A 9,747-nucleotide genomic window follows, 5' to 3' on the forward strand; every position below is an offset into this window, starting at 1 on the left:
AAAGTCATAATATTACGAGAATAAAGTCAGAACTTTACAAGAAAAAAAGTTGTAATATTACGAGAATAAAGTCAGAACTTTACAAGAAAAAAGTCATAATATTACAAGAATAAAATCATAATTTTATGAGAAAAAAGTTGTAATATTACGAGAATAAAGTCAGAACTTTACAAGAAAAAAAGTCGTAATATTACGAGAATAAAGTCAGAACTTTACAAGAAAAAAAGTCGTCATATTGCGAGAATAAAGTCATAATTTCAAAAGTCATAAAAAGAAAATAACACGTTAAATTACTACTTTATAATATTATGAATTCATTCTCATAATACTACGACTTTTTCTTCTCGTAATATTATGACTTTATTCTCGAAATCTCAGATTTATTTATTTTTCTTCAATGTGGCCCTAATACTCCGTCGTACCATAGACCTACAACAATGATAAATAAAAATGAAAATGTAAACAAAAAACAGTTATTCATTTCCATTTTTAAAAATCCACAGGGAGCCACTGGAGAGGAGCTAAAGAGACGCATGTGGCTCCGGAGCCGCAGGTTGCTAAGAGACACCTGATATTGGGGAATCTGCTCGGAAAGACATCATAGAAAGAACGCAATCTTTCTAATTAATTACTTTAGAGTAAAACGAATAATATATAGAAATTAGTTGTTGTTTTTTTTCCTGCCAATCTACTGCTCCACACTCCAGTCCAATAGGTGGCAGTAATGCACATATAAGATGCCATTAAAACTCAAAGGAGAAAAGGAAAACCAAATGAGCAGGCATTTAACAACTTAATATTTCATTAATACACTCTTGTCTTGGCGTAGGAAAGCAAATTGCTATCACCAGGTGAGTGACAACTTTGTCTGGCTCATTTTCTGTGAGCAGTAGCCTAAAGCATGAGAGTATGGTGAAATTAGCTAACTCAAAAGCAGCAACTTCAAGTTACACCTGTCTCTTTTGATTAGAGTGCAGTATCACGATTCATCCGCTAGATCAGGGGTCAGCAACCTTTACTATCTAAAGAGACATTTTAGGCCAAAAAAATAAAATAATAATTCTGTCTGGAGCTGCAAATATTTGAGCATTGTGATGAAGGTAACACAGTTTGTAGTCTAAGTATATAGTATATAAGTCTAATGCAGTGAGGGCCAAAGAGCAAATGTACTACAGAGTATTAGGGCAACATTGAGGGAAAAAAATCTGAGATTTCGAGAATAAAGTCATAATTTTAGGAGAAAAAAGTCGTAATATTACGAGAATAAAGTCAGAACTTTCCAAGAAAAAAAGAAAATAACACGTAAAATTACTGCTTTATAATATTATGACTTTATTCTCATAATACTACGACTTTTTTCTCGTAAATTTATGACTTTATTCTCGTAATCTCAGATTTAATTTTTTTTCCCTCAATTGGGTCGTACCATCGTACCGCTGGTATTTTAGGGCCCTTGTTCACGTCTATTCATTCTTGAAAAAAAATGACTAAATACTCTTTTTTAGCTGGTAGCTTTAAGCTGATAGCTAAGACTTAAATTGCTGTAACAGTAGCCAATCATAATAGTGGTAAATCTCTATTGTTGGACTAGGTGTCACATACTTTAATTTTTTTTTAATACAATTTTTATAATAAAATATTTTGTAATAAAAGTCCTACTTTTACTTTTCAAAACATTTCACTCTCAAGCAGTCAGAGTACAGAGAACTGCTCGATATTGTTTCATAGCCTCTTTCCTTTTCCAGTGAACTGACTAAATATGGCGATATAAACCAATATTTATTATCTTTATATGTTGAACCTTTAGACCCATGTAGCTGATTGCTGCGGCTTCATAAACTTGTGCTATTACTCAGTGACCCCACACCCATATAAGTGGCCTTTACTGCTATTGACTAAAAAAATAACTGCAACCGAAAGTCAAACACTGAGGTGAATCTGGAGTTAATGGTGCAGGGGTCAACCCTGATGATATGCGATTACAGGCACGTAATCAAACAACTTTAAACTGAAAGTGAACGTTGGCATCAGAGCGAAGTCTCTGTCTTTGTCACTCTCAATACACACACACCCACATAAAACACACACACACACACCTGCCATTTAACATTATCATCCTGGAACCATTCTGTTGAAATTAAACAGAAAGTAATGTGATGCTCAGGGATTACAGATCACAGATAAAGCGGGAATAGTCTTTTCCAAGTAAGAGGGCTTGGCTGTTTATTAACTTGGTTTATTGCTATGGGAACTGCAATGAATATGAATTTTGTCATTTGATAAATACTTTTTACTTTTACCTAGAATTCCATTAAGCGATGTTCTTATACCATTTTTTCCTTCCCGTTACTGATTCCGATACCTGAACTTGTGTTATCGGCTGATACAGATTACTGATCCGGTACCAGCTTATTTTCTGCAACAATCCAAAACCCAATAGAAAAAAAGCACTGTCTTTTTGTCAAGGGAACCAGGGCGATGCTACCTTCCTGGTTGGCCTACAAAAATACGTCACCCCTGGAGCACTCTATATCAAAGTTGGCATCGCAAATAACAAGCTGACTTCAGTGAATTTCCTGAGCACAAATGACGTGCAGTTTAAAGTTTATTTCCTCATTCCTTTCCTTTCTTTGCCCTTTGTCCCTCTCCTCCCCCTCTCTGTCCCTTTCATGCACTGAATCATTTCAGTATTATCATTATTCCTGAGAAAAGGATTGGATATAGCGTGCGGCAGATCCGGCTTGTTAATGTTGTCCGGACAATGCTTGTACATTTCCTGCTAACGTGATGGCAGTGACACACTACTCTGTCCGGAATTTGGTGAACAGCATTTGCGCTAAATCAATCTGACGAACTGCTCGTGCACTCCTCTTTATAGGTTGTAAGTCAGGTCGCGTACCGGAATCAGTGATGCGCTGTTTGCAGCCGTTATATGTTAACAGCAAAATAGTGGTGGATCTTGATGGTGAACAATATGTTCCATGGGGTGGTGGTTATGGAGGACGGAACCTGCCAAAATAAAAAATAAATGAATAAATAAATAAATGGCTCAATACATAAATAAATTGCATTAATTGTAGCAATTTTAAATTTAGCACATATATATTTATATATATAAACATATAGTCAATCTATGTACTCTGACCCACGCTCTGACCCTATGACACACGTTGAGTGACAGACCCCTCATTTGCATAATGAAGCAGAAATGCATAAAGAAATGTAAAAAGAAATGTGTAAAAAATAATAATAAAAGAATAAAAAAAATAATGAAAAGAATTAAGAAATAAATAAGTTTGGGGAAATAAATAAAGGATGAAATGCAAAGGGAAAATCGTGCATAAATAAATACACACATTTAAAAATAAATATAATAAATGCAAAATTAAAGAAATAAATATAAAATAAATATATAAACAAATATAAATGCAAAAATGAATAAAAATGTTGACCTTATCTTGATAAAGATACAAAGATTAATAAATAAATAAGCAAATTAAAACAGAAATATCAATTTATGTCACGTTTTATCGATTAATTAATGACTAAATTTATTTTGAATAATATTTTTGCTACATTTCATAACATTTATTTATTCTTAGAGTCATTTATTTATTTATTCATTTATTTTTTTATTTTGGCAGGTTCCGTCCTCCACAGTTGTTGGCTTCTTGGAAGTAAATGTGAAAGCATTACAGATTGGCTAGACTGGTATGATGACATACTCAAAGGATGAAAGCAGCGTGAGTAAGACTTGAAGATCTCTGTGACCATGTATTGTCGCGAAGATAAACCGTTCTTTGGAATGCCGAAAGGAAAGGAAATGACTCCAGTTGTCATTGAGCTGTAAAGTGGATGATGATTCCTGTAAGGCAGGGGTCTCAAACTCGCGGCCCGCGGGCCAATTGCGGCCCGCAAGACGATATTTTGTGGCCCCCACCTTGATATGAAAGTTCAATGTTAGTGCGGCCCGCAAATTTTTTTTTTTTTTATAAAGTTTTTTATAAAGTTTTTTTTGGGGGCATTTTTTCATTTTTATTGACAGGACAGTGGATAGAGTCTTGGAAAGGGGGGAGAGAGAGAGTGGATGCGGAAAGGGCCACAGGCCGGATTCGAACCCGGGCCGCCGCGGTCAGGACCAAGTCTTGTTACATGGGCGCCCGTTTTACCAACTGAGCTAACCAGGCGCCCTCAACCCGCGAGTTTTATGTGAACGGCAGTTTGCCGTGGAAGGTCCCTTTGTTGCGCGAGCCCGAGCTGAACGAACCTACCAATCACAGTGGGGTATATGGCTCCCGGGGACGGGCAATCGGCCGGGCTTGATGCAAGCAGAGAAACATTTCACAACAACTGTGGCGGCGCCCGTGTAACATCGCATAAGCTTGATTAAAGCTTGATTTATACTTCTGCGTTGAATCGACGCCGTAGCCTGACGTGCACCTCTCCAGAAATGTAACTACACGTCGCGGCGACGCAGACCGCAACAGCTGTGATTGGTCCAGTCTCTCAGCGATGCTGAGCGGCCAGGACCAAGTTCTACTTCTCTCTGCCTCCATCTTTTCAATGTTTGTTCACACAAATCCACTCAGATATATTTTCTCTTTTCGGCGTTGCAGTAATGTCAGTAAAAGTTCTGTGGTTCAACAGTTATTAGCTCCAACTCCGCTCAGTTTCTGTTTGTAGTACAAGAAGAAGAAGGAAACTCATAGAGACGCCGCCGCCAACTAGCGGTTTGGTGGTGTAATTGCAGAGCAACACAAACACAGCAGGCACAACTTTATTGCGGAGTGACACCAAGTGGAATGAATATATATCTTGTTACACAGCCCCAATCATGTCTTTTTCAAAGCCTGCAGTGAAGAGAAAGGTTGGTGACGAGCACAGACAATTTCAGGAAAAGTGGGAGACGCAATAGAGGCCATGTTCAGAAGAACCGTTCATGTTCTTCAATGTTCCATTCATGTTCAGGACAGTTCATGTTCAGAAGAACCCATTCAAGTTAAAGAACTGTTAATAATGACGTTTGAGAAGATTGTTGTTTTTTTTAACAAAGCTTTTTTTGTGGAATACCTGATGCGGCCCAGCCTCACCCAGACTCTGCCTCCAGCGGCCCCCAGGTAAATTGAGTTTGAGACCACTGCTGTAAGGGATCTACTAATGACCTCCAGGGTACATTTACCCCAGAGAAACTGGAAAGTTTGCATCTATTCTCCCCTGGAAATCAGATCTATCTAGTTTCAGGAGAAGATATGCAAGTTAGATGCATGACACAATCTGAGGTAATGACTTCCCTGGGAATTTTCATCCGCTGTAGGCCTAATGTGTACTCAACACAACTTCCTTGTATGTAAACACTAGATGGGCAGCATGGTGCATGCTGAAGTTCACATCACTTTTCCAGTGACTTGATCATAAACTCTTGAAGAGATAACTTAGAATATGTTTTTACATTCACTTGATTCACTGTAACTTTACTGAGGCATGCTGCAACCTAACACCATTGCACAATCATGGTGTTTTTCATGGTGTGCAGGCAAGGTAAAGGATGTCCTGTTGTGATTCGTGAATTGAGTCTGCTGTTCAGTTGGCCAGCGGCAGAGGGGAACTATAGAGTGTCTGTTTTTCAAAGAAATTATAAACAGGATGTCTGCTTCACATGAGCTCTGTCTTCTCAACCAGGCAACCAACAGTGCTGTCAATGACAATGCTGTTAAACAACTGACAATGTTTATAATTAATTTGGTTTTGTCCAATTTTGATCTTTCCTAAACTATATGTTAGCCTTTTTGCTAATTTACATTAGTTGATTGAGTGTATTTCTCTGCTAGGTTGTACAGTATATACTAGGGGCAATGTATTCTGTACAGACTAAGGTTCAAAGTAGGGCTGTCAGTCGATTACAATTTTGAATCACGATTAATCACATGATTGTCCATAGTTAATGACGATTAATCGCAAATTAATTTTGTATCTGTTCAAAATGTACCTTAAAGGGAGATTTGTCAAGTATGTAATACTCAACATGGGAGTGTACAAATGTGCTGCTTTATGCAAATGTGTGTATATATTTATTATTGGAAATCAATTAACAACACAAAACAATGACATATATTGATCCAGAAACCCTCACAGGTACTGCATTTAGCATAAAGAATATGCTCAAATCATAACATGGCAAACTGCAGCCCAACAGGCAACAACAGCTGTCAGTGTGTCAGTGTGCTGACTTGACTATGACTTGCCCCAAACTGCATGTGATTATCATAAAGTGGGCATGTCTGTAAAGGGGAGACTCGTGGGTACCCATAGAACCCATTTACATTCACATATCTTGAGCTCAGAGGTAAAGGGACCCCTTTAAAAATGGTCATGCCAGTTTTTCCTCGCAGGTTTTGAGCGTTATTTAGGCTCTTTCGCGACAAGCTAGTACGACACGTACAATGGATTCCTTATGTTTTCTAGTTTCATATGATACCAGTATCTTCACTCTAACTTTAAAACTGAGCCCGCTACAACCTAAAAATCGCAAGTTGCGTTAATGCATTAAAGAAATTAGTGGCGTTAAAATGAATTTGCATTAATACGCGTTAACTTTGACAGCCCTATTATTTACTTATCACTACACTGAAACGGGTTGCACCACAGTTGTTCTTCTTACGTAGAGATTAGTTGTCGCTGTATATTCACACCCAGTAACTGCTCGCTGTGACTGTTAGGTAGATAACTGAACCAACTGACAAAGCTAACATTGGCTATTACCCATTAAGAGTGAATGGTTAAAGATGTAATGGGATTTGGTCACAATGATGAAATTGTGTCTAATAACGATGTAAACTGGGAAGATTTAAAGCTTCAGTAGGCAACATTTTTGTCATCATTGGGAAAAAATTCCATAATAGTCTTTCAGCATATTGTAATTCAAGAGTTCTGAGAGTTCACTAGACTTGTACACCTCCTCATGGCTCTGTTTTCAGGCTTTAAAAAAATCTAGCCCGTTACGGAAGACTTTGACCAATCACAGGTCATTTCAGAGAGAGAGAGCGCTCCTATTGGCTGTGCTCCGGTCATGTGAGCGGTGCTTGGGATTCCCACAAACCTTCTCATGTTACAGCTAAACAGTACACTACAAGATGATTCTGAAAAAATTTGAGGCGAGAAATAGGCATTACAGTAACAGAATATTGAATCGCATTTGATCAGCGCTGCCTAATTTGACCATTTTATCGGAGTTCGCAAGTGATTGACAGCCGGCTCTCATAGACAGAAGATGAACAGCAGACCCCAGGTCAGCTCTGACTGCTTGTTTTCCTCCGGTCTGTGAAATCTTGGCAGATGCCATTAGGAACACCGGAGAACACCGGAGGACATTGGAGGACACAGAGGCACATGATTTTTTTTTTATAATTTGAAATGTATTACTGTCAGGATATAGTGACCGTTTTATAAAACTAACTTTTTTTAATCATATTTGCTCCAATCTCTTCTACTTCAGCTTTAATTGCGCAGCAGGGTAAACGTGTAGCTGGCTGTGCAGTTGGCTGTCTGCCAGCACAGAAGGATTTCCTGTCACCACTTCAGTTTGACTGCACATTTTAAAGGTCTGAGGTGCCTTTATTCTGGTCAGTGGCGTGTAGGTGTTTGCTGTAGGGTTCTCCCCCGCAGCACAAATCACAAGAGGAAACACTATAGAGTAGTCACTGCACAGCAGAAAGAAAAAAGAAAGTGGTTAAGACACAGAAAGAGAGAGAGAGAGAGAGACTGCGAGAGAATTACTGTAACAAGCAAACCATGCTACCAGTAATTTTGTTGTAGAATTTGTAGATTGAAAGTGTGTCTCACCGTCATGGCACACCAATGATCAAGTTAGAATCATATTTTGGGGTTTCATGTTCGTTTAGGTATGCCTGCTGTGCCCGTAAATACCTCGCACTGTTTTCAGGTCTCAAATCCACAAATGTTTTGTGTGAGAAAAAGGTGCTCTGGAGGCAAAAATCAGTGACTTCGACCAAATAAGATTTCTGACCTCTGAGCAGTTCTTTTGATCAATGTTCTATTATCAGACTCAAAAGGTGACGCAACTCAACTCCTGCTGTAATTACTGTCAGCATTGGTAATTCGTACACCCTTCCTTTTGAACTCTGCAAAGTTACATGACCGTAACAGTGACTATCTGTTGTCACACTTTTTTTTAAAAGATAAAAACTGTGAGGTAAGTATGTTCTGAGTTTCATTGGTGACAGACTAGTTTCATTTCCTGTATTTTCTAGGAAAGAGAGCCTGAAAAGTGAACCTATCAGGGGAATGCAGCGTGGGACTTCCTAGAGTTTATTACCAGTAAGAGAAGGTTAGTAAGCAGGATGTCACAAGGGCGTATGCATTGTGTTCACACCTACAACATACAAGCCCAGTAACTTTGGCCTTTTGACTTTTAGTTATTGTGTTCTAGCGGTGGGCGATATGGCCAAAATCTTCTATCACGGTATATGTAACTTTAATATCACGATTCAGTAATTGTTCTGTACATTCAATTAAGACATGGTTTAATATAACCATACCGTACTTCATCACATTTGATTCATTTCTTCTTTTTAAAAAAGCAAACGAACAAAAGACCTAAAACAGTATAACTAGAATTCTTTCAATATGGCTTTAAGGTTCCTGAGAAGAACAATTTCAGTGTTACAGGTTTAAAGGTTAACAGGTGCAAATAAATACCAGCCTGACTTCAGTCAGAGCAATATAGTAATCACACAAATTTGTATTTTAGAGTATGCCGAAAGAAAAACTTGACTTGACTTTTCCTGCAGGATTTTCTCATCTATCATTTCAAAAAGCTGACAAAACAAAATAAACGACAGCGTGCAAATGTCTGGTAATCATGTAACCAGAGATCTTTCTCATCTTGGGTTGGTTGGGATGCCTCCTCCTGCTCTGCATTTGCAACTTCACTCCTCCTCCTCCATGTCTGCCCAAATCCTGTTACCTTGCAAGGCAGCTGGATTCGCTAGATCGCATATTGCGCGATCACGCAAGAATCACAAGATCACGCAAGAATCACAAGATCACGCAAGAATCACAAGATCACGCAAGAATCACAAGATCACGCAAGAATTGCGACTGAGGTGGAAACGATATCAAAGAACGTATATTGATGAGAAGTGAAAGCCAATTGGCCGTTCCATTGCAACATCAGCGCCCAGCAGCAGAGCTACGCTTCCGCTATTTTGGACTGAAAGCGACTACCGGAAGCCAGTAAAACGTCCGCCTACAAAACGCCATACAAAAGTAAAACAAAATCATTTCTATTCTATTGTCATATTTAATGTCTCTACCGAAATGGCCTTTGTTGAACAATAAAAATATTATAAATATGCATACTATTATAACTTTTTACTTACTTGCGTATTTATTTATTAAACTCTTTTGCCCGGCTGCTTCCCAGAGGAGCATAATGTGAGCGATGGACATAAATGGAAGTTAGAAAAATCTAGCGCACAGATATTTAGAGCAATCTCAAACTTTTTCATGTCAAGAACCCCCAAAGTCGATCATGGATGTATAAGAGGTTGTGTCCTGTGCTTTTGCCCTGCGTGTTAGTAAATAGCGTTTATGTCATCCTACTAGCACTACTAGCTACTGGTCGATAGCCGGTTGTTTGAGAACAGAGACGTTAATACATCAACCACGGTACAGGCTTACAGCAAACAGCCCATGTGTGTATTATAAGATAATGAAAGTGATGAATTA

General features: G+C 38.4%; 1 long non-coding RNA gene across 2 annotated transcripts in view; it reads left to right on the forward strand.

The window, feature by feature from the left end:
- The first annotated feature begins 766 nt into the window (after positions 1-766).
- LOC141755042 (uncharacterized) overlaps positions 767-9,747 on the forward strand; it is a 39,611-nt gene continuing 30,630 nt past the window's right edge. The window contains exons 1-2 of one of the 2 annotated variants that reach the window (XR_012590761.1): positions 767-851; positions 8,268-8,344. This is a non-coding gene — a long non-coding RNA (uncharacterized LOC141755042). The remainder of the gene's footprint in view (positions 852-8,267; positions 8,345-9,747) is intronic. The other variant, XR_012590762.1, reaches the window with a different exon arrangement.

Source organism: Sebastes fasciatus, chromosome 17, assembly GCF_043250625.1.
Source record: "Sebastes fasciatus isolate fSebFas1 chromosome 17, fSebFas1.pri, whole genome shotgun sequence".
In the NCBI taxonomy this organism is placed as follows: domain Eukaryota; kingdom Metazoa; phylum Chordata; class Actinopteri; order Perciformes; family Sebastidae; genus Sebastes; species Sebastes fasciatus.